The 27,294-nt window shown below is 34.3% G+C and overlaps 1 long non-coding RNA gene across 2 annotated transcripts in view; it reads left to right on the top strand.

Moving 5' to 3' along the window:
• LOC127953502 (uncharacterized) overlaps positions 1 to 27,294 on the top strand; it is a 57,038-nt gene that overhangs the window by 17,904 nt on the left and 11,840 nt on the right. Inside the window, exon 2 of one of the 2 annotated variants that reach the window (XR_008153269.1) lies at positions 22,131 to 25,583. This is a non-coding gene — a long non-coding RNA (uncharacterized LOC127953502). The remainder of the gene's footprint in view (positions 1 to 22,130; positions 25,584 to 27,294) is intronic. The other variant, XR_008153268.1, reaches the window with a different exon arrangement.

Below are 27,294 nucleotides of genomic sequence, written 5' to 3'. Positions count from 1 at the left end.
ACGAACGAACACATCACGGACAAGATTATTTCAAAATACATAATAGCTTGGCGAATATAAACGAAAACAGCCACGTGGACATAAACTGTTGAGAAATAAATCTGAAGTGGATCTACTGGATTTTAATATTAAGTGACCGCATATACCAGCTGCTTCTGTCTTCAATTTTAATCTATATAAAAAATTAAACTCATTCATCTTGGCTGCTTTTTTAATATGTGTACGTATTTATTTATTATTTTGCTCTAACAAGACTTCATCTATATTTAATTAAATCAATTACATTTTATTTTACATTTGTTTGTCCATTTCTGCATCTAAACGCCTAAAAACCTAAAACATGCTCTATTATACTATTGTTAGCAATTTCTTTATCGTCCAATTTATCTGGTGTACACTTTTATTTTCATAATAAACTTGTCTGTTAGATTATACACAGTTACAGTGGTCTATAATAAATATTAACAGGTTTTATTCAAGCTGTTTAGAATGAATGCAGTAGGCTAATTTTTTTAAATGTAAATCCAAAAAAAAAAAAAAAAAAAAAAATTAAATAAATAAAAAACATTGGAAAAGAATAACTGTTGTACTTTTTTATACATTTTGTATAATTTCATAGTTTATGCATTATAGTTATAAAAACAAATAAATTTAGCCACTCACATAGAAATCTTGGGCCTTATCCTTTTCTGACAGTTTTAGGGATTTTTAAAAATCCTAAAAAACCTTATTTGTGCTGCAAATAATAATTTCAAATTAATTTGATACTGACTTCTGACATCCTGTGACATGATATTTATTTGAATTTACATAATCTCATGGATGTAACAGTAAATCTGTTCAGCTCACAGATCAAGACTAAGCTGTAATGCAAGCAGAACTTTCACAAATGCTTGTAGGTCAATAAAATCATTACAAAACACTTACAAATCATTTAAGGGATTTGATAACACTGTAAAATAATGTATAATTTGTTAACATTAGCAAATGCATTGATAACACTTTATAATAACTGCACTCATTAGTAAATAGTCAGTTCATGCTTCATAAAGCCTTGTCCCAATATTAATAGTCAGTAGTAAGCAGTTTATAAATACAGCTATAAATAGCTCATTTATTAAAAAGGAGAGTAAAGGGTCAGTTATCTTCCTATGAAAAATAAAACAATAAAAATAAACAAACAACAACACAGATTGGTACAGAACTCAGAAATGTTATTGTGGATTTATGATAAACTCAGCCTGTAAATGAATTCATACTCCTCCAAGAAGACACAAGTAGTTCACACCAAACTGTTTTAACATGAAGCCATATACTGAAGATGTTAAATTTCGAATGGGTTTAGGATACCTTAAATGGTGTGGCCATAGCGATTTATTAAGTGAACATAAAATAATACAATAGTTATTTTACTATATCTTAAAATTTTTTAATTCCAACTCTTCATAATTTTTTATATACGTAGAAATCATCATTTGAAGGAAGCACAGTAAGTTTCATAGCTTTATCATTTTCAAGAGCCAGCATAAAATTAAAACTATCATAACATATAAATCAAGCTTGCAATTCTTAGTACCAATAATGGCCACCAGATGGAGCTATAGGATTACTTTTAAATAATTATTGTAGAAACAAGTATGATTTAAATCATTTATAGAAATCTTTCAAAGAAAAATAATATGAATTTTATGTATTTTACTGATAAAATGACCCTCCCTTAATTAGAATAACAAGCTGAAGTATTGTGAACTGTATATTAAGAATAATTCTTTATAGGCTTTATGGACAGATACGTTTTGAGTGACTCTTGAAGGATCAGCACCACATCATCTTTTACCACTGTTTAGAGAATGTATCTTACAGTACAGGTGCGGATGAATTTTGAATGGCTTGAATGGTTTTGTCGTGGTGATTTTTTGAAATAACAGTAAAAAGTAACCAGTAAATGTCTTTTATTTTTTTTAAGTGCAGCTTCTAAACACTTCAAAAAAATGTACACATAGAAGACAAGTCATTCTGAGGAAATATGCATAGTTTCATGACTATACAACACTATATGGATGATAGAAAATTAAAAAACTATCATACATCTGATGTCACTCTGTCTCTCTGTCACTGTGGGTAATGTGTGTGTGTGTGTGTGTGTGTTAAGTGAATTAGTTGTGAAACTATCAGGGAGCATTTAGTCTCCAGCACCAACATTTTACAGAACTGCCACTTTCCTGGAGTCTCCAGAATTACAATTTGTCAGGTTCTGAGAGATCTAAGATTCCAAAAAATGATTTAATTAGAATACCATGAAGTATTGTGAAATACTATATATTAAGTCTTTATATATAGGCTTTATGAACAGATTAGAGTGACTCGTGAAGGACCAGCACCACCTCCTCTTGTCTGATGGTTTGAGGAATATATCTTCCAGAATCCTGGATTAAGATTTAGGAGCTCATTTTTATTCCACCTCCTTTCCTGAAAGTCTGTCTTGCAGAATTGACTAAAAATTAATCTTCACATTAATTCCTAATTATTTTGCAATTATGTTTGTCAGTTCTTCTTGACCTGTTTTTTTTTTTCTTCTTCTTTTCTGACCTCATGACCCAGTCAGCATTTTTGTACAATGGTCAAGTCTTAACTTATCTATTTCTGTATTGCATTTGTGTTTGATATTTCTCATGGGTATTTCATAATTTTCGACTTTGAGTTAAAACAGTTTGAGTTAAAACTCTTTTTTAGCGCATTTCATCTGTAAAAGAAAACATGCCTAATAATTCTGCACATGAATATAAGGAGTTTTTCTCTTCCAGCTTTCCTGGACTATTGTATAGCACTCATAAATGATTAAATAAAAAATAATGGTAGTTATTAAGATTGATATGGTTTGGAATTGGTAAAATGTGCTTGGAAAAAAATCACAATAAAACTATGTTTTAATGTTTAAGTTTGGAATATTAACTGACATGAATGAATGCTATATAAATATTGTTCATGTTAAAATAATGTTTATAAATGAAATCTTATTGTAAAGTGTTACTAAATATATATACATATATATATATATATTGTTCTGTGAATGTGATTTTAAAGTCTAGATGATTCGGATTAACCCTTTAACTGCTGTAACCTTTAAAACTTCACTGCCAGAGGGATATTGTGAATGCATGTGCCCGCTGGGTACAGTTTACCTGATGCCACCGGGGTGGCGATGGCATTGGTGGCTTGAGCCCGCCATCGCTGCTTGCAGCTATATTTTGTTATTATTATTATTATTATTATTATTTTTCTTCAAGGTTTCGGGGGCTTTTGGGGCCCTTAACATGCTTAAAAAGTCTTGAAAATTGGCACACACATTGGAACCTGCGGCCATTAGGGCCGGGCAGAGAATGATACACGGGCGTGGCACAGGGGCTCTACAGCGCCCCCTGGAATACTGAGGGCCATATATCATACATACTTGCACGTAGACGCACGAAACTCGGTACACATGTAGATCTCATCAAACCAAACAACTTGCGTACTGCATGTCATAGGCTCCGCCCAACAGGAAGTTGGATATTTAGGGTTTAGTATTCATATTTTTCGTCAAAGTTGTGGGGGCTTTTGGGGTCCTTAACATACTCAAAAACTCTTGAAAATTTGCGCACACTTTGGAATCTGTGGCCTTTAGGAGCCTGCAGAGGCTGGGACCCATGCGTGGCACAGGGGCTCTACGGCGCCCCCTGGATCACAGTTAGAAATGTTGATGCATAGCTCACACATACTTGCACATATTAATATCAAACTCAGTACACATATAGATCTCATCGTGCTGAACAACTTTCGTATTGCATGTCATAGGCTCCGCCCAACAGGAAGTCAGCTATTTAGAGTTATGTAAAAAGCACATGCTCTGGAATTTGAAATACTTGTCATAGGGTTTTTTGCCGATTGACACCAAACTCGGTCAACATGATCTCAAGACATTGGGGATGAAAAATTGCCAGGGGATTTTTGATATCTCAAACGGTTTGCTCATAGCGAGGCGTTGAATTTATGGCGAGAATTGAGAAACAGGAAGTGTCTAATACCATCCACATACATTTCCTAATTGTAATCAAACTTCATCAGATTATTCATTGTATGATGTCGATCGCATATATGTGACTATTAGGAGTCAAAGTTATAGTGCCACCAACTGGCAGCAGGAAGTGTTTCATTTTCAAAATGCTTTGAATTCAGCATCTTATTTTTACTCGATTTGCTTCAAACTTCATCAGAATAATGTTAAAACACAGTCGATATAAATCTGCTGGGGGGATATTGATATCTAAAAATATTGTTGCCGTGGCAACATGTCAAACTGGAATACTTCTCAGGTGATTTTGAGGCATATAACATGCTTAGAATTTCATCAAACTCAGAACACATATCAGTATTAGTGACAGCTAGACACTGGCAAAAGTTCATAAGAGGGCGTGGAAGAGGCACTCTATAGCGCCACCTTTTGTCAAAAGTGGGGGGGTTAGTTTTAGCTACAGACACCAAACTCAGTACAAAAATTGTTCTTATCAAGACGGACAACTTTCTAATTCACAGTCATTAGCTACGACCAACAGGAAGTCGGCTATTTTGATTTGAATGTGGATTGTTTTTTACATTTAGCTGTGAATTAATGCATACTGCTCAGAGGAGAGTAACACTATACACACCAAACTTTGTCTACATGTTGAAAAAACATTGAGGAACTTAAATTGTGAATGGGTTTTGGATAGCTTGGATGGTTTTGTCGTGGTGATTTTTTTAAATGACAGTAAAAATGGAATTATTAATTTTCCTGCATTTTTAAATTCCAAACACTTCAAAACCTTTTTTCATACAGAAAAGAAAGTTATTCTGAGTAAATATGCATAGTTTCATGACTTTACAACACTGTATGGATAACAGAAAATTAAAAAAACTCTCAGACATCTCATCTCACTCTGTCCCTCTGTTTGAGTGTGTGTGCTTAGACTTCCATTGTCTGAGAGAAATAGTGCCCCTACAGGTGCATATCCTGAACTAAAAAAGGGAGGAGACTCTCTTTTGGTTTCACTTTTAAATCAGTTAAAATACAAAATAATACTTGGATTTAATTCACACTGACAAGCTAAACCAACATATATGATTATTATCAGGTCAGGGCTCATTAATAATGGATGTGTGGTCAGTGATACGTGAGAAACACGAGAGATGAATCACCGCTCTGAGCAGGAGCATGTGGAATGATGAGCTCAGAAAAAACGAGTTTATTCTTGTTTTATAGCTATTAAAAATAAAGTATTGCAGCGATATCACACAATTCACCAATTAGAACACACCAAGAGCTAAATTAAGATGTTTTTGAACTGTTTGTGTGAAAATGAAATATTTGCGGCTGCCTATCTGAAATCACTGCCTCCGATCAGCGCGCACAGTGTCACAAGTTCAAAACAAACGAATTTATTCTTGTTTAAGAGCTTTTTAAAATAAATTATTGCCATAAATGCACACTATACACCCATTATAACACAACACGAGCTAAATAGGTGTTTGTGACCCGTTCATGTGTGCAAGACTACTTGAAAACGCGACTGGCAGAATAACATATCTCTTGAGCTGCAGGATTCCGCCTTTCGTCGTACGAACGAACACATCACGGACAAGATTATTTCAAAATACATAATAGCTTGGCGAATATAAACGAAAACAGCCACGTGAACATAAACTGTTGAGAAATAAATCTGAAGTGGATCTACTGGATTTTAATATTAAGTGACCGCATATACCAGCTGCTTCTGTCTTCAATTTTAATCTATATAAAAAATTAAACTCATTCATCTTGGCTGCTTTTTTAATATGTGTACGTATTTATTTATTATTTTGCTCTAACAAGACTTCATCTATATTTAATTAAATCAATTACATTTTATTTTACATTTGATTTGTCCATTTCTGCATCTAAACGCCTAAAAACCTAAAACATGCTCTATTATACTATTGTTAGCAATTTCTTTATCGTCCAATTTATCTGGTGTACACGCTTTTATTTTCATAATAAACTTGTTTGTTAGATTATACACAGTTACAGTGGTGTATAATAAATATTAACAGGTTTTATTCAAGCTGTTTAGAATGATTGCCGTAGGCTAATTTTTTAAAATGTAAATCCAAAAAAAAAAAAAAAAAAAAAGTTTAAATAAATAAAAAACATTGGAAAAGAATAACTGTTGTACTTTTTCATACATTTTGTATAATTTTATAGTTTATGCATTATAGTTATAAAAACAAATAAATTTAGCTACTCACATAGAAATCTTAGGCCTTATCCTTTTTTGACAGTTTTAGGGATTTTTAAAAATCCTAAAAAACCTTCTTTGTGCTGCAAATAATAATTTCAAATTAATTTGATACTGACCTCTGACATCCTGTGACATGATATTTATTTGAATTTACATAATCTCATGGATGTAACAGTAAATCTGTTCAGCTCACAGATCAAGACTAAGCTGTAATGCAAGCAGAACTTTCACAAATGCTTGTAGGTCAATAAAATCATTACAAAACACTTACAAATCATTTAAGGGATTTGATAACACTGTAAAATAATGTCTAATTTGTAAACATTAGCAAATGCATTGATAACACTTTATAATAACTGCACTTATTAGTAAATAGTCAGTTCATTCTTTATAAAGCCTTGTCCCAATATTAATAGTCAGTAGTAAGCAGTTTATAAATACAGCTATAAATAGCTTGTTCTTGGTTTATAAGCACATTTATTAAAAAGGAGAGTAAAGGGTCAGTTATCTTCCTATGAAAAATAAATAAAATAAAAATAAACAAACAACAACACAGATTGATACAGAACTCAGAAATGTTATTGTGGATTTATGATAAACTCAGCCTGTAAATGAATTAATTCTCCTCCAAGAAGACACAAGTAGTTCACACCAAACTGTTTTAACATGAAGCCATATACTGAAGATGTTAAATTGCGAATGGGTTTAGGATACCTTAAATGGTGTGGCCATAGCGATTTATTAAAGTAACATAAAAAAATACAATAGTTATTTTACTATATCTTTAAAATGTTTAATTCCAACTATTCATAATTTTTTATATACGTAGAAGTCATCATTTGAAGGAAGCACAGTAAGTTTCATAGCTTTATCATTTTCAAGAGCCAGCATAAAATTAAAACTATCATAACTTATAAATCAAGCTGGCAATTCTTAGTACCAATAATGGCCACCAGATGGTGCTATAGGATTACTTTTAAATAATTATTGTAGAAACAAGTATGATTTAAATCATTTATAGAAATCTTTCAAAGAAAAATAATATGAATTTTATGTATTTTACTGATAAAATGACCCTCACTTAATTAGAAAAACAAGCTGAAGTATTGTGAACCGTATATTAAGAATAATTCTTTATAGGCTTTATGGACAGATACGTTTTCAGAGACTCTTGAAGGATCAGCACCACATCCTCTTTTACCACTGTTTAAAGAATTTATCTTACAGAAGAGGTGCGAATGAATTTTGGATAGCTTGAATGGTTTTGTCGTGGTGATTTTTTTTAAAATAACAGTAAAAAAGTAACCAGTAAATGTATTTTATTTTTTTAAAGTGCAGCTTCTAAACACTTCAAAAAAATGTACACATAGAAGACAAGTCATTCTGAGGAAATATGCATAGTTTCATGACTATACAACACTATATGGATGATAGAAAATTAAAAAACTATCATACATCTGATGTCACTCTGTCCCTCTGTCACTGTGGGTAATGTGTGTGTGTGTGTGTGTTAAATGAATTAGGTGTGAAACTATCAGGGAGCATTTAGTCTCCAGCGCCAACATTTTACAGAACTGACACTTTCCTGGAGTCTCAGAATTACAATGTGTCAGGTTCTGAGAGATCTAAGATTCCAAAAAATGATTTAATTAGAATACCATGAAGTATTGTGAAATACTATATATTAAGACTTTATATATAGGCTTTATGAACAGATTAGAGTGACTCGTGAAGGACCAGCACCACCTCCTCTTGTCCGATGGTTTGAGGAATATATCTTCCAGAATCCGGGATTAAGATTTAGGAGCTCATTTTTATTCCACCTCCTTTCCTGAAAGTCTGTCTTGCAGAATTGACTAAAAATTAATCTTCACATTAATTCCTAATTATTTTGCAATTCTTTTTGTCAGTTCTTCTTGACCTGTTTTTTTCTTCTTCTTTTCTGACCTCATGACCCAGTCAGCATTTTTTGTACAATGGTCAAGTCTTAACTTATCCATTTCTGTATTGCATTTGTGTTTGATATTTATCATGGGTATTTCATAATTTTCGACTTTACAGTTTGAGTTAAAACTCTTTTTTTAGCGCATTTCATCTGTAAAAGAAAACATGCCTAATAATTCTGCACACATGAATATAAGGAGTTTTTCTCTTCCAGCTTTCCTGGACTATTGTATAGCACTCATAAATGATTAAATGAAAAATAATGGTAGTTATTAAGATTGATATGGTTTGGAATTGGTCAAATGTGCTTGGAAAAAAAATCACAATAAAACAATGTTTTAATGTTTAATTTTGGAATATGAACTGACATGAATGAATGTTATATAAATATTGTTCATATTAACATAATGTTTACAAATGAAATCTTATTGTAAAGTTTTACTAAAGTTAAATATATATTGTTCTGTGAATGTGATTTTAAAGTCTAGATGATTCGGATTAACCCTTTATCTGGCGTATCCTTTAAAACCTCACTGCCAGAGGGATATTGTGAATGCATGTGTCCGCTGGGCACAGTTTACCTGATGCCACCGGGGTGGCGATGGCATTGGTGGCTTGAGCCCGCCATCGCTGCTTGCAGCTATATTTATTATTATTCTCCATAATGAATCGCATTTTTGAGGGCCTAAACATACTTGAAAAGTCATGAAACTTTGCACACACCTCAGAACCGGCGAAAATGTACATATGATATGGGTTTCAGAAGTGGGTGTGGCAAAATGGCTCAACAGCGCCACCTATACACGTTCAACGGTGTGCGCCTCGAGCTACGTTTCATGTACATGTATGAAAATTGGTATACACATGTAACTCTCCAATACCTACAAAAAAGACTCTTGGACCAAAATTCTAAACCCAACAGGAAGTCGGTTATTTTTAATTTTATGAGCAAATTTTGTGTCATTTTTGTCATTTCCATGCATTGTATTTTAACGAACTCCTCCTAGAGATTTATTCAGATAAACACCAAATTTGGTATGCCTCATCTAAAGGCCTTTGCGATGTTAAATTGCGAAGATTTTGAGTTTTCGTTAATGGGCTTGTCCGTGGCGGCCTGGCGAATTTCGATGATTCGCCATGAAAAATGAAGTTGCTATAACTCAGACATACAATGACCAATCTGCCCCAAACTTCACATGTTTGATGAGACTCCTGACCTGAACAGATTGACATGCCCATATTCAGTTATAGTCATAGCGCCACCTATTGGCAACAGGAAGTGTCATATTTTACACTGCGATGAACTACTCCTAGAAATTTTATGACATCAATGTATTTTATGTGGTCAGTCTAATCTAAAGGCCTGTGCGATGTTAAGTTGTGAAGATCTTGAGTTTTAAGGCGTGTCCATGACGCCGTCACGAAGTTCGATGTCTCGCCATGGGAATAAAATATGTTATAACTCAGGCATAAAATGTGTGATCTTCCCCAAACTGCACATGTGTGATAAGAGTCCTGGCCTGAACACATCTGAAGGCCAAAATTCCATCAGGTGTGGCAAAATGGCTCGATAGCGCCACCTATACACTTTCAACAGAGTGCGCCTCGAGCTATGTTTCACGTACATGTACAAAAATCTGTATACACATGTAACACACCAATACCTACAAAAAAGTCTCTTGGTACGAAATCCAAATCCCAACAGGAAGTCGGTTATTTAGAATTTTCTCTGCAAAATTGGCGTTGTTTTTGCCATTTTCAGGGGTTGTACTTTAACAAACTCCTCCTAGAGATTTATTCAGATCAACACCAAACCTGGTCAGTGTAATCTTAAGACCTTTGCGATGTTAAATTGCGAAGATCTTTAGATTTCGTTAAAGGGCGTGTCCATGGCGGCCTGACAAATTTCGATGTTTCGCCATGAAAAAGGAAGTTGCTGTAACTCAGACATACAATGTCCAATCTGCCCCAAACTTCACATGTTAGATAAAACTTCTGCCCTTAACAGATCTACTTGCCCACATTCAGTTATAGTCATAGCGCCACCTATTGGCAACAGGAAGTGACATGTTTTACGCTGCGACAAAATACTCTTATAATTTTTTTGAGATTAACATATATTTTGTGGTCAGTCTAATCTAAAGGCCTGTGCAATGTTAACTTTTGGAGATCTTGAGTTTTTGTTAAAGGGCGTTTCCATGGCGCCATGACAAAATTTGATGTCTTGCCACAGCAAGAGAAGTTGTTGTAACTCAAGCATAAAATGTTCAATCTTCCCCAAACTTCACATGTTCGATAAGAGTCCTGGCCTGAACACATCTGAAGGCCAATATTCCATTATAATGATAGCGCCACCTGCTGGCAACGGTAAGATTGGCACATATATGGGATATACTTTGATATATTCCACTTATATTTAGGACATTAAATGCATATTTCTCAACGTTCACCTTTTTACTAAAGCAACACGATGGCGGTGAGCCCGGGTGCGAGGGCCTGTTCATCGCTGCTTGCAGCTTTAATTAGGGCTCAAGCCCGAAGGGGCGAAGAGCCCTATTGTTCCCCTAAGGATTATTCTTATTATTATTATTTTTTTATTATTTTTTTTTAAACCTTCCGGGCATTTTTGGGGGCCTTAACATGCTCAAAAACTCTTGAAAATTGGCACACACATTGGAATCTGCGGCCATCAGGACGCCACAGAGACTGGGACCCGGGCGTGGCACAGGGACTCTACAGCGCCCCCTGGAACACCTTCAGAAATCTTGAACCATAGCTCACACACACTTGCATGTATTTATATGAAACTCAGTACACTTCTAGATCTCATTGAGCCGAACAACTTTCGCGCTCTATGTCATAGGCTCTGCCCAACAGGAAGTCAGCTATTCAGGGCTGTTTAAAAAAAGCATGCTCTGGAATTTAATATACTTGTCATAGGTTTTTTACTTGATTGCCACGAAACTCGGTCAACATGATCTCAAGACATTGGGGATGAAAAATTGCGAGGGGATTTTTGATATCTCGAACGGTTTGCTCGTGGCGAAGTGTTGAAATTAGAGCAATAAATGAGAAACAGGAAATGCCTAATAACATCCACATACATTGCCTGAGTTTGATCAAACTTCATCGGTTTGTTCGCTGTATGATACCGATCGTATATATGTGCCTATTAAGAGTCAACGTAATAGCGCCACCGACTGGCAACAGGAAGTGTGTCATTTTCCAAATGCTTTGAATTCAGCATCTTATTTTTACTCGATTTGCTGCAAACTTCATCAGAATAATGACAAAACACGGCTGATGAAAATCTATTGTGGGGATATTGATATCTAATATAGTGTTGCCATAGCAACATGTCAAACTTGAATATTCTGTTATGGTGAGTTTGAGGCAGACAACAAGCTCAGATTTACATGAAACTCAAAACACATATCAGTATTAGTGATAGCTAGACAATGGCAAAAGCTTTTAAAAGGGCGTGAAGGAGGCACTCTATAGCGCCACCTTTTGTCAAAAGTGGGGGGGTTAGTTTTAGCTACAGATGCCAAACTTAGTACATAAATTGTTCTTTTCAAGACGGACAACTTTCTAATTCACAGTCATCAGCTACGACCAACAGGAAGTCGGCTATTTTAATTTGAATATTTAAATTGAGCTCTGATTTAATGCATACTCCTCACAGGAAATGTTCACTATACTCACCAAACTTTGTCTACATGTTGAAAAAACATTGAGGAACTTAAATTGCGAACGGATTTTGGTTAGCTTGAACGGTTTTGTCGTGGTGATTTTTTGAAATGACAGTAAAAAGGGAATCATTAATTGTCTTGTATTTTTAAATTGCAGCTTCCAAACACTTAAAAAAAATATTTCATACAGAGATCAAATCATTCTGAGGACATATGCATAGTTTCATGACTTTACAACACTGTATGATTAAAAGAAAATTAAAAAACTGTCAGACATCTCAACTCACTCTGTCCCTCTGTTTGAGGAATGTATGTGTGCTGAATGAGTGTGTGTGTGTGTGTGTGTGTGTGTGTGTCTGTGAATGGGGGATGGGCATGAGCTGAGTGGCAGACACAATGAGAGAGAGAAAGAGAGAGAGAGAGAGACTTAATCATCTATTTAATCACCAGAAAAAAAAAGTATTTTAAATTATTTTTTGTTGCTGTTGCTAACATTGCTGTTTTCATTACAGCTTAAGAAATCTCTTAGGCCTTATCCTTTTCTGACAGTTTCAGGAATTAAAAACAAAATTCTAAAAATACTTATTTGTGCTGCAAATAATAATTTCAATCTCATTTGATACTGACCTATTCCATCCTGTGACATGACATTTATCTTAATTTACATAATCTCATGGATGTAACAGTAAAACTGTTCAGCTCACAGATGAAGACTAAGCTGTAATGCAAGCAGAACTTTCACAAATGCTTGTAAATCATTTAAGGGATTTGATAACACTGTAAAATAATGTCTAATTTGTTAACATTAGTAAATGCATTGGTAACACTTTATAATAACTGCACTCATTAGTAAATAGTCAGTTCATGCTTTATAAAGTCTTGTCCCAACTTAAATGGTCATTAATAAGCAGCTTATAAATACAGCTATAAATAGCTTGATCTTGGTTTATAAGCACATTTATTAAAAAGGAGAGTAAAGGGTCAGTTATCTTCCTATGAAAAATAAAAAAATGAAAATAAACAAACAACAACACAGATTGATACAGAACTCAGAAATGTTATTGTGGATTTATGATCAAATCAGCCTGTAAATGAATCATACTCCTCCAAGAAGACACAAGTAGTTCACACCAAACTTTTTCAACATGATGCCAATATACTGAAGATGTTAAATTGCGAATGGGTTTAAGATACCTTAAATGGTGTGGCCATACCGATTTATTAAAGTAACATAAAAAAATACAATAGTTATTTTACTATATCTTTAACATTCTTTATTCCAACTCTTCATAATTTTTTATATACGTAGAAGTCATCATTTGGAAGAAGCACAGTAAGTTTCATAGCTTTATCATGTCCAGGAGCCAGCATAAAATTAAAACTATCATAACATATAAATCAAGCTTGCAATTCTTAGTACCAATAATGGCCACCAGATGGAGCTATAGGATTACTTTTAAATAATTATTGTAGAAACGAATATGATTTAAATCATTTATAGAAATCTTTCAAAGAAAAATATGTATTTGATAAAATTGATAAAATTACCCTCACTTAATTAGAATAATATGCTGAAGTATTGTGAAATACTGTGTATTAAGAATAATTCTTTATAGGCTTTATGGACAGATAAGTTTGGAGTGACTCTTGAAGGATCAGTACCACATCCTCTTTTACCACTGTTTAAAGAATTTATCTTACAGAACAGGTGTGAATGAATTTTGGATGGTGATTTTTTGAAATAACAGTAAAAAAGGAACCAGTAAATGTCTTTTATTTTTTTAAGTGCAGCATCTAAACACTTCAACAAAATGTACACATAGAAGACAAGTCATGCTGAGGAAATATGCATAGTTTCATGACTATACAACACTATATGGATGAGAGAAAATTAAAAAACTACCATACATCTGATGTCACTCTGTCCCTCTGTCACTGTGGGTAATGTGTGTGTGTGTGTGTTTGTGTGTTAAGTGTTTGTGTGTTAAGTGTTTGTGTGTTAAGTGTGTGTGCTGAGTTTGTGTGAATGTGTGGGAGAGGGGATGGGCTTGGTGTCAGAGAGAGAGAGAGAGAGAGAGAGAGGGAGGGAGACTTAATCATCTCTTTAATCACCAGCAGAAAAAAAATAAGCAATTTTGTGTTGTTGTTGTTGTTGTTTTTTCATCATTACAGCTTAAGAAATATCTTAGGCCTCAACATCAACTGTTGCTGCTTTATATAGCCTTCTCCCAAAATTAATAGTCATTAGTAAGCATTTTATAAATACAGCTATAATTAAATTGTTCATGGTTTATATGCACATTTATTTTGAGGAGATTAAAGGCTGTAATCTAACTAAAAAAATAATAATAATACAAAAAAAAATAAACAAACACAGAACTCAGAAACATTTATTTCAAGATGCAATAAAAGAAAACTGTACAATACATATATATATATATATCTATATATATATATATCTATATATATATATATATATATATATATATACAATTGCATAAGTTTATATTAATTTTTTTATCAAGTGTACAGCTAATAATAATAATAATAATAATAATAATACTTATAATAATAATAATAATGCATTTTATTTAAGGAGCCTTTCAAACCACTCAAGGTCACCGTACAACAAGTAACAACAGTAACAATATTAAAACAAAAAATAACAGCAAATAACAATGTCAATAAAAAACCGCAATAATATTAGAATAGCACAACATATTGTGGAATACTATATTAAGACTTTATATATAGGCTTTATGAACAGATAGGTTTTGAGAGATTCTTGAAGTACTAGCATCACCTCCTCTTGTACGATGGTTTGAGGAATATATCTTCCAGATAGTACCGCCGCTCCCTATATGCAGAATACGCAGTCTTCGTAGGGCACCAACTCCCAGAGGGGGCACCATCCCAGTAGCTCAAAAAAAATAAAACATGCGCCATTCTCCCATCCGCGCTCGCGACCGCTCGGACATTTGCGGATGAATGTTCGTAATTGATGGATGGACATCTATGCCCGGGTAAAAGACATCAGCAATCCGGCACAGAGAAAAGAAAAATAAAGTAAAAAACAAAACAAAAACAGGCATAAATTTGGCTTGACATTGGACATTCACGAGTCTCAAATTTAGGGACCTTCTCTAAAGTTACATGTGATATTGTTATACACTTTTCTAACATCAGTAGCATTTTTACAGAATTACTTACAGTCATAAAAACAACTGTAATTGTTCATCTACATGACAGCTATAATGCACAATTAAATTGAATGTTTGATATTTATTAAAACAAACTGTAAGTCATATATAAATTATGCTACTTTTTCACATGGACTCAATAGCATTTGAGGAGAAAGACTTGCAGTCATAAAACAATTTTAATGTGTTAATTTAGGTGTCAGCTACAATGCACACCTTATACATTTATATATATATTAAAATAAAGTGTTACTAAAGTTATATATATTGTTCTGTGTATGTGATTTCAAAGTCTAGATGGGTCGGATTAACCCTTTAACTGCCGTATCCCTTAAAACTTGATAGCCAGAGGGTTACTGTAAATGCTTATGCCCGCTGGGCACAGTTTTCCCGATGCCACCGGGGTGGCGTTGCACTGACGGCTTGAGCCCGCCATCGCTGCTTGCAGCTATATTTTTTCTTTATTCTTCTAATTTTTTTCTAATGTTTCGGGGGCTTTTGGGGTCCTTAACATGCTCAAAAACTCTTGAAAATTGGCACACACCTTGGAACCTGCGGCCATTAGGGCCGGGCAGAGTCTGATACACGGGCGTGGCACAGGGGCTCTACAGCGCCCCCTGTAGTACCGAGGGCCATATATCATGCATACTTGCACGTTTAGATATGAAACTTGGTACATATATATAACTCATCAAACCAAACAACTTTCACACTGCATGTCATAAGCTCCGCCCAACAGGAAGTTGGCTATTTAGAGTTTTATGAAAAACACATGCTCTGGAATTTGATATACTCCTCTGAGGAACTCCACCCGTTCACCACAAAACTCGGTGAACACGATCTCAAGACATTGGGGATGCTAAATTGCGAAGAGATTTTTGATATCTCGAATGGTTTGCCCGTGGCGAGGCGTTGAAATTATGGCGAGAAATGAGAAACAGGAAATGTCTAATAACATCCACATACATTTGCTGAATTTGATCAAACTTCATTGGTTTGTTCGTTGTATGATACCGATCATATATATGTGACTATTAGGAGTCAAAGTTATAGCGCCACCAACTGGCAGCAGGAAGTGAATCATTTTCAGAACGCTTTGAATTCAGCATCTTAGTTTTACTTGATTTGCTTCAAACTTCATCAGAATAATGACAAAACACGGCCGAAGAAAATCTGTTGTGGGGATATTTATATCTAATATAGTGTTGCCATGGCAACGTGTCAAACTTGAATGTTCTGTTCTGGTGATTTTTAGGCAGATAACTAGCTCAGATTTACATGAAACTCGAAACAGATATCAGTATTAAAGATAGCTAGACAATGGCAAAAGCTTTTAAAAGGGCGTGGAAGAGGCACTCTATAGCGCCACCTTTTGTCAAAAGTGGGGGGGTTAGTTTTAGCTACAGACACCAAACTTGGTACATAAATTGTTCTTATCAAGACGGACAACTTTCTAATTCGCAGTCATAAGCTACGACCAACAGGAAGTTGGTTATTTTGACTTGAATATGGATTTTTGGGAATTTTCTTTTGTGAATTAATGCATACTCCTCCCAGGGGAAGTACACTATACACACCAAACTTTGTCTACATTAAGAAAAAACATTGAGGAACTTAAATTGCGAATGAATTTTGGATAGTTTGAACAGTTTTGTCATGGTGATTTTTTGAAATAACAGTAAAAAGTGAAACATTAATCGTCTTGTATTTTTAAATTGCAGCTTCCAAACCTTTAAAAAACATTTTTCATTTAGAAAACCAGTGATTCTGAGGAAATATGCATAGTTTCATGACTTTACAGCACTGTATGATTAAAAGAAAATTAAAAAACTGTCAGACATCTGATCTCACTCTGTCACTCTGTTTGAGGAATGTATGTGTGCTGACTGTGTGTGTGTGTGTGTGTGTGTGTGTGAGTGTGAGTGGGGGAGAGGTGTGAGGTGTGAGGTGAGTGGCAGACAAGACAGGGAGAGAGAGAGGGACTTAAACATCTCTTTAATCACCAGAAAAAAATATTATTTTAAATTGTTATTTTTTTGTTGTTGTTGCTAATTGTGCTGTTTTCATTACAGCTTAAGAAATATCTTAGGCCTTATCCTTTTCTGACAGTTTCAGGGATTAAAAAAATTCTAAAAATACTTATTTTAGCTGCAAATAATAATTTCAAATTAATTTGATACTGACCTCTGACACCCTGTGACATGACATTTATTTGAATTTACATAATCTCATGGATGTAACAGTAAAACTGTTCAGCTCACAGATCAAGACTAAGCAAGCAGAACTGTTTCACAAATGCTTAAAGGTTAATGAAATCATAACAAAACACTTTTAAATTATTTAAGGATTTGGTAACACTTTAAAATAATGTCTCAATTGTTAACATTAGTAAATGCATTGGTAACACTTCATAATAGCTGCACTCCTAGCTAAGCATTAGTAAATAGCCAGTTCATTCTTTATATATCCTTCTCCCAAAATTAATATTTTAGTAAGCATTTTATAAATACAGCTATAATTAAATTGTTCATAGTTTATATGCACATTTATTTTGAGGAGATTAAAGGCTGTTATCTTCCAAAATAAAAAATAAATAAAAAAAAATAAAAATAAACAAACACAGAACTAAAAAGGGAATCATTAATTGGCTTGTATTTTTAAATTGCAGCTTCCAAACATTTCAAAGCATTTTTTCATACAGAGATCAAATCATTCCGAGGAAATATGCATAGTTTCACGACTTTACAACACTGAATGGACAACAGAAAATTTAAAAACTGTCAGACTTCTTAACTGACATGATCTCACTCTGGCCACTCTGTCTGTGTGAGGGAAGGGAGGGGAAGAGGGAGGGGGAGTGTGAGGGGGTTGGTGACTGACTGCATTTTTGGTGACTGAGAGTGTGTGTGGATTGTAGGGAGGGGAGGTGCTATCTGGCAGAGAGAGACAGAGAGAGAGAGAGAGAGAGAGAGACCTAATCATCTCTTTAATCATCAGGGGGAAAAAAAATCTGTATTTTAAATGTTTATTGTTTTTGTTGTTGCTAATGGTGGTGTTTTTTTTCCCTTTCATTACAGCTTAAGAAATATCTTAGGCCTTATCCTTTTCTGACAGTTTTTAGGGATTTAAAAACATCCTAAGAATCCGTATTTGTGCTGCAAATAATAATTTCAAACTCATTTGATACTGACCTATGACATCCTGTGACATGACATGACATTTATCTGAATTTAAGAGTTATGAATCTACATCCGTCTGCATGGACTCTTGTTTGTAGGTGTTCTAAACTTGCTTACTCCTATTATCAATGGCAACGGCATTGGAAAGCCAGTACATTATATATATATATATATATATATATATATATATATATATATATATATATATATATATATATATATATATATATAATTTGTTTATATTTCATTTTTGTAAATAACTGATATAAATGATAAAAAGATCCTTAAAAAAGTATGAAAATTCAATGATTGAACTTTATAGATGTGCTCAAGAACAAAACATTTATAGCTGTATTTATTAACTGCTTAATAATGCATATTAAAGGAGTGCTATTATGTTGTTTCACACTTTCAACTTTAGTTAGTCTGTAATGTTGCTGTTTCAGCATAAAAAAGTTCTGCAAAGATTCAAAGCTCAAAGTCCAATTCAATAGGATAATTTTATTTAACAAAAGTCACATTTTAGAAAAAAACAACAAACAACTTGTTTGGACTACAACAAATATTTTCCAGGACTTGTGATATCACAAATACGGACGAATGGGATGTAAATTGGTTGAGCTGCACTAGAAAAGGCAATGGGTCTCATTCATGAAACACGAGCAGAACGAATTTGTGTGTAAATCGTGTGTAAAGTGGTTCTGGCATAAATTTTTGGATTCATTAAAACGTTCGTATTTTCCAAATGTTAGTTGGTACGAACGAAATCTACACCTGCTCCCAGCCACGCGTAAATAGTGCGTTTAACATCTGAACGTTTTGCTCATTAATACAGCTGCATTTTCATTCACCTTATTCGGGTACATATTTAAACAGCATTTTGAAAAAAATATTATATATAGTAATTACATACAGTTTTACTTTCATTATGAGAGCCAGTAATAGGATCTGTAATATGCTGCCAAGCTTCCTTTTTTTTAGGACCTGATACGCCACTATGCACGCTTGAAAATAAAATGTGGCGTTTTGAATGAACTTCTGATAATAAAACTTCAATTTGTGCAGCTGAGAAATGTTTCTTTTTCAATCGCTTTTGAGAAGACATGTTGAAAGCCTTCATTTGGTGTCATAATATGATGCTCATATATAGTTGTCAGTCGGATTTAATAGGCGTGATTTATGGTAATTGAGAATGAGCGTGCACGCGCGTCCCATTTATGACTGATTGGAATTCATTAACACACACACACATTTCACTATCACATCTGACATTTACGACGTATTTGTGAATCAGGAGAAGAGTTTTCGGGAAGTTCTCTTTACGCGCAAATCACTCAGATATTTACTCGTATATTTACGAATGTTTCATGAATGAGACCCACTGAGTGTGATATATATGTAGTTGACAATGAAGACTGGAAAAGAAAAAAACTCTGTATATTCAGGTGTGAAGAATTATTAGCCATTTTTCCTTTACTGATAAAATGAGCCAAAAACAAAGGTTTAACTCATACTGAAAATCCAAAATTATTAGATCCCCATGAGAAATATTCAAAATAAGTACAGTACAGTAATTGCAGAGTTAAGACATGACCACTGGACAGCAAAATGCTTACTGGGTCACAGGGGTCAGAAAAAAACAAGTTGAGAAGAACAGAAACACATTAACTGGAAAATAATTAAGAATTAAAGTGAAGAATTATGTGTGAAACTATCAGGGAGCATTTAGTCTACAGTCCCACCATTTTTCAGAGCTGCAACTTTCCTGGAGTCTCCAGAATTACAAAGTGTGAGGTTCTGAGAGACTTAAAAGATCCCAAAAATGACTTAATTAGAATAGCACGAAATATTGTGAAATACTATATATTGAGACTTTATATATAGGCTTATGAACAGATGGGTTCTGAGTGACTCTTGTACGACGCTTTGGGGAATATATCTTCCAGAATCTAGCATTAGATTTAGGAGCTTATTTTTATTCCATTTCCTATCCTGAAAAGTCTGTCTTGCAGAATTGACTAAAATTCATATTCACATTAATTCTTAATTCTTTTGCAATTCTTTTTGTCATTTTTTTTCACCTATTTTTTTTTCTTCTTCTGCCCCCGTGACCCAGTCACCATTTTTTTTAAATGTCTTAACCTAATTATTGTTAATTATCTTAAAATAATTATTGTTCATGTTAAAATAGTTAATGTTTATGAATTAAATATTATTGTAATGTGTAACTAAAGTTATATAGATTGTTCTGTGAATGTGATTTCAAAGTCTAGATCAGGGATCCTCAAATCTGGACCTCGAGATCCACTTTCCTGCAGAGTTTAGCGCTAACCCTAATCAACACACCTGAGCATGCTAATCAGTGTCAATCAATGTCTTTGGGATCATTCGAAAATGGCAGACAGGTGACTTTATCAGGGTTGGAGCTAAACTCTGCAGTGCATTGGACCTCCAGGGTAAGATTTGAGGAAGGGGGGTCTAGATGATTCGGATTAACCCTTTAACTGCCGTATCCTTTAAAACCTGACTGCCAGAGGGCTATTGTGAATGCATGTGCCCGCTGGACACAATTTACCTGATGCCACAGAGGTGGCGTTGCACTGATGGCTTGAGCCCGCCATCGCTGCTTGCAGCTATATTTAGGGCTCAAGCCTGGAGGGCGAGAGCCCTATTGTTTTCCTTAGGATTATTTGTTATTATTATTATTATTATTATTATTATTATTATTATTATTTATTATTATTATTTTTCTTCAAGGTTTCGGGGGCTTTTGGGGCCCTTAACATGCTTAAAAAGTCTTGAAAATTGGCACACACATTGGAACCTGCGGCCATTAGGGCCGGGCAGAGACTGATACACGGGCGTGGCACAGGGGCTCTACAGCGCCCCCTGGAATATGGAGGGCCATATATCATACATACTTGCACATAGACATACGAAACTCGGTACACATATAGAACTCATCAATACAAACAACTTTCGTATTGCATATCATAGGCTCCGCCCAACAGGAAGTTGGCTATTTGGGGTTTATTATTCATATTTGTCGTCAAAGTTGTGGGGGCTTTTGGGGTCCTTAACATACTCAAAAACTCTTGAAAATTTGCGCACACTTTGGAATCTGTGGCCTGAAGGAGCCTGCAGAGGCTGAGACCTGGGCGTGGCACAGGGGCTCTACGGCGCCCCCTGGATCACAGTTATAAATGTTGATGTATAGCTCACACATACTTGCACGTATTAATATGAAACTCAGTACACATATAGATCTCATCGTGCCGAACAACTTTCGTATTGCATATCATAGGCTCCGCCCAACAGGAAGTCAGCTATTTAGAGTTATGTAAAAAGCGCATGCTCTGGAATTTGAAATACTTGTCATAGGTTTTTTACTCGATTGCTGCCAAACTCGGTCAACATGATCTCAAGACATTGGGGATGAAAAATTGCCAGGGGATTTTTGATATCTCAAACGGTTTGCTCGTGGCGAGGCTTTGAAATTATGGTGAGAATTGAGAAACAGGAAGTGTCTAATACCATCCACATACATTTCCTGATTTTAATCAAACTTCATCAGATTATTCATTGTATGATGTCGATCGCATATATGTGACTATTAGGAGTCAAAGTTATAGCGCCACCAAGTGGCAGCAGGAAGTGTGTCATTTTCAAAATGCTTTGAATTCAGCATCTTATTTTTACTCGATTTGCTTCAAACTTCATCAGAATAATGTTAAAACACAGCCGATATAAATCTGCTGGGGGGATATTGATATCTAAAAATATTGTTGCCGTGGCAACATGTCAAACTGGAATACTTCTCAGGTGATTTTGAGGCATATAACATGCTTAGAATTTCATCAAACTCAGAACACATATCAGTATTAGTGACAGCTAGACACTGGCAAAATTTCATAAGAGGGCGTGGAAGAGGCACTCTATAGCGCCACCTTTTGTCAAAAGTGGGGGGGTTAGTTTTAGCTACAGACACCAAACTCAGTACAAAAATTGTTCTTATCAAGACGGACAACTTTCTAATTCACAGTCATCAGCTACGACCAACAGGAAGTCGGCTATTTTGATTTGAATGTGGATTGTTTTTTACATTTAGCTGTGAATTAATGCATACTGCTCAGAGGAGAGTAACACTATACACACCAAACTTGGTGTACATGTTGAAAAAACATTGAGGAACTTAAATTGTGAATGGGTTTTGGATAGCTTGGATGGTTTTGTCGTGGGGATTTTTTAAAATGACAATAAAGATGGAATTATTAATTTTCCTGCATTTTTAAATTCCAAACACTTCAAAACCTTTTTTCATAAAGAAAAAAAGTTATTCTGAGTAAATATGCATAGTTTCATGACTTTACAACACTGTATGGATAACAGAAAATTAAAAAACTGTCAGACATCTCATATCACTCTGTCCCTCTGTTTGAGTGTGTGTGCTTAGACTTCCATTGTCTGAGAGAAATAGCGCCCCTACAGGTGCAGTTACCGGAATAAAAAAGGGAGGAGACTGTCTTTTGGTTTCGATTTTAAATCGGTTAAAATACAAATAAATACTTGGATTTAATTCACACTGACAAGCTAAACCAACATATATGATTATTATAAGGTCAGGGCTCATTAATAATTGATGTGTGGTCAGTGATACCTGAGAAACACGAGAGATGAATCACCGCTCTGAGCAGGAGCGTGTGGAATGATGAGCTCAGAAAAAAACGAGTTTATTCTTGTTTTATAGCTATTAAAAATAAAGTATTGCAGCGATATCACACAATTCACCAATTAGAGCACACCAAGAGCTAAATTAAGATGTTTTTGAACTGTTTGTGTGAAAATGAAATATTCGCGGCTGCCTATCTGAAATAACTGCCTCCGATCAGCGCGCACAGTGTCACAAGTTCAAAACAAACGAATTTATTCTTGTTTAAGAGCTTTTCAAAATAAATTATTGCCATAAATGCACACAATACATCCATTATAACACTACACGAGCTAAATGCAGGTGTTTGTGACCCGTTTAAGTGTGCAAGACTATTTGAAAGCGCGACTGGCAGAATAACATTTCTCTCTCGAGCTGCAGGATTCTGCCTTTCGTCGTAAGAACGAACACATCACGGACAAGATTATTTCAAAATACATAATAGCTTGGCTAATATAAACGAAAACAGCCACGTGAACATAAACTGTTGAGAAATAAATCTGAAGTGGATCTACTGGATTTTAATATTAAGTGACCGCATATACCAGCTGCTTCTGTCTTCAATTTTAATCTATATAAAAAATTAAACTCATTCATTTTGGCTGCTTTTTTAATGTGTGTACGTATTTATTTATTATTTTGCTCTAACAAGACTTAATCTATATTTAATTAAATCAATTACATTTGATTTTACATTTGATTTGTCCATTTCTGCATCTAAACGCCTAAAAACCTAAAACATGCTCTATTATACTATTGTTAGCAATTTCTTTATCGTCCAATTTATCTGGTGTACACACTTTATTTTCATAATAAACTCGTTTGTTAGATTATACACAGTTATAGTGGTCTATAATAAATATTGACAGGTTTTATTCAAGCTGTTTAGAATGATTGCCATAGGCTAATTTTTAAAAATGTAAATCCCAAAAAAAAAAAAAAAAAATGTAAATAAATAAAAAACATTGGAAAAGAATAACTTGTACTTTTTTATACATTTTGTATAGTTTCATAGTTTATGCATTATAGTTATAAAAACAAACAAATTTAGCCACTCACATAGAAATCTTAGGCCTTATCCTTTTCTGACAGTTTTAGGGATTTTTAAAAATCCTAAAAAACCTTATTTGTACTGCAAATAATAATTTCAAACTAATTTGATACTGACCTCTGACATCCTGTGACATGATATTTATTTGAATTTACATAATCTCATGGATGTAACAGTAAATCTGTTCAGCTCACAGATCAAGACTAAGCTGTAATGCAAGCAGAACTTTCACAAATGCTTGTAGGTCAATAAAATCATTACAAAACACTTACAAATCATTTAAGGGATTTGATAACACTGTAAAATAATGTCTAATTTGTTAACATTAGCAAATGCATTGATAACACTTTATAATAACTGCACTCATTAGTAAATAGTCAGTTCATGCTTCATAAAGCCTTGTCCCAATATTAATAGTCAGTAGTAAGCAGTTTATAAACACAGCTATTAATAGCTCATTTATTAAAAAGGAGAGTGAAGGGTCAGTTATCTTCCTATGAAAAAAAAATAAAAAAAAAATAAACAAACAACAACACTGATTGATACAGAACACAGAAATGTTATTGTGGATTTATGATAAACTCAGCCTGTAAATGAATTAATTCTCCTCCAAGAAGACACAAGTAGTTCACACCAAACTTTTTTAACATGAAGCCATATACTGAAGATGTTAAATTGCGAATGGGTTTAGGATACCTTAAATGGTGTGGCCATAGAGATTTATTAAAGTAACATAAAAAAATACCATAGTTATTTTACTATATCTTTAAAATTTTTAATTCCAACTCTTCATAATTTTTTATATACCTAGAAGTCATCATTTGAAGGAAGCACAGTAAGTTTCATAGCTTTATCATTTTCAAGAGCCAGCATAAAATTAAAACTATCATAACATATAAATCAAGCTTGCAATTCTTAGTACCAATAACGGCCACCAGATGGAGCTATAGGATCACTTTTAAATAATTATTGTAGAAACAAGTATGATTTAAACCATTTATAGAAATCTTTCAAATAAAAATAATATGAATTTTATGTATTTTACTGATAAAATGACCCTCACTTTATTAGAATAACAAGCTGAAGTATTGTGAACTGTATTTTAAGAATAATTCTTTATAGGCTTTATGGACAGATAAGTTTGGAGTGACTCTTGAAGGATCAGCACCACATCCTCTTTTACCACTGTTTAAAGAATGTATCTTACAGTACAGGTGCGGATGAATTTTGAATAGCTTGAATGGTTTTGTCGTGGTGATTTTTTGAAATAACAGTAAAAAAGTAACCAGTAAATGTCTTTTATTTTTTTAAGTGCAGCTTCTAAACACTTCAAAAAAATGTACACATAGAAGACAAGTCATTCTGAGGAAATATGCATAGTTTCATGACTATACAACACTATATGGATGATAGAAAATTAAAAAACTATCATACATCTGATGTCACTCTGTCCCTCTGTCACTGTGGTTAATGTGTGTGTGTGTGTGTGTGTTTGTGTGTGTGTTAAGTGAATTAGGTGTGAAACTATCAGGGAGCATTTAGTCTCCAGCGCCAACATTTTACAGAACTGCCACTTTCCTGGAGTCTCAGAATTACAATGTGTCAGGTTCTGAGAGATCTAAGATTCCAAAAAATTATTTAATTAGAATACCATGAAGTATTGTGAAATACTATATATTAAGACTTTATATATAGGCTTTATGAACAGATTAGAGTGACTCGTGAAGGACCAGCACCACCTCCTCTTGTCCGATGGTTTGAGGAATATATCTTCCAGAATCCAGGATTAAGATTTAGGAGCTCATTTTTATTCCACCTCCTTTCCTGAAAGTCTGTCTTGCAGAATTGACTAAAAATTAATCTTCACATTAATTCCTAATTATTTTGCAATTCTTTTTGTCAGTTCTTCTTGACCTGTTTTTCTCTTCCAGCTTTCCTGGACTATTGTATAGCACTCATAAATGATTAAATAAAAAATAATGGTAGTTATTAAGATTGATATGGTTTGGAATTGGTAAAATGTGCTTGGAAAAAAATCACAATAAAACAATGTTTTAATGTTTAATTTGGAATATTAACTGACATGAATGAATGCTATATAAATATTGTTCATGTTAACATAATGTTTATAAATGAAATCTTATTGTAAAGTGTTACTAAAGTTATATATATATATATATATATATATATATTGTTCTGTGTATGTGATTTTAAAGTCTAGATGATTCGGATTAACCCTTTAACTGCCATATCATTTAAAACCTCACTGCCAGAGGGATATTGTGAATGCATGTGCCCGCTGGGCACAGTTTACCTGATGCCACCGGGGTGGCGATGGCATTGGTGGCTTGAGCCCGCCATCGCTGCTTGCAGCTATATTTAGGGCCCGAGCACCGATGGTGTGAGGACCCTCTTGGAATTGCTCCGTTTATTATTATTATTATTATTATTATTATTATTATTATTCTTCTTCTCCAAAATGAATCGCATTTTTGAGGGCCTAAACATGCTCGAAAAGTCATGAAACTTTGCACACACCTCAGAACTGGCGAAAATTTACGTCTGATATGGGTTTCAGAAGTGGGTGTGGCAAAATGGCTCAACAGCGCCATCTATACACGTTCAACGGTGTGCGCCTCGAGCTACGTTTCATGTACATGTATGAAAATCGGTATACTCATGTAACTCTCCAATACCTACAAAAAAGTCTCTTGGAGCAAAATCCGAAACCCAACAGGAAGTCGGTTATTACTAATATTATGAGCAAATTTTGTGTCATTTTTGTCATTTCCATGCGTTGTATTTTAACGAACTCCTCCTAGAGATTCATTCAGATCAACACCAAATTTGGTATGCCTAATCTGAAGGCCTTTGCGATGTTAAATTGCGAAGCTTTTGAGTTTTCGTTAATGGGCGTGTCCGTGGGGGCCTGGCGAATTTCGATGATTCGCCATGAAACAGGAAGTTGCTATAACTCAGACATACAATGACCAATCTGCCCCAAACTTCACATGTTTGATGAGACTCCTGACCTGAACAGATTGACATGCCCATATTCAGTTATAGTCATAGCGCCACCTATTGGCAACAGGAAGTGACATATTTTACACTGCGATGAACTACTCCTAGAAATTTTATGACATCAATGTATTTATTGTGGTCAGTCTAATCTAAAGGCCTGTGCAATGTTAAGTTGTGAAGATCTTGAGTTTTCGTTAAAAGGCGTG

This window comes from Carassius gibelio, chromosome B3, assembly GCF_023724105.1.
Source record: "Carassius gibelio isolate Cgi1373 ecotype wild population from Czech Republic chromosome B3, carGib1.2-hapl.c, whole genome shotgun sequence".
NCBI lineage: Eukaryota > Metazoa > Chordata > Actinopteri > Cypriniformes > Cyprinidae > Carassius > Carassius gibelio.
The sequence above is the reverse complement of the archived record's forward strand: the minus strand, read 5'-3'. Positions and strand labels throughout refer to the sequence as shown.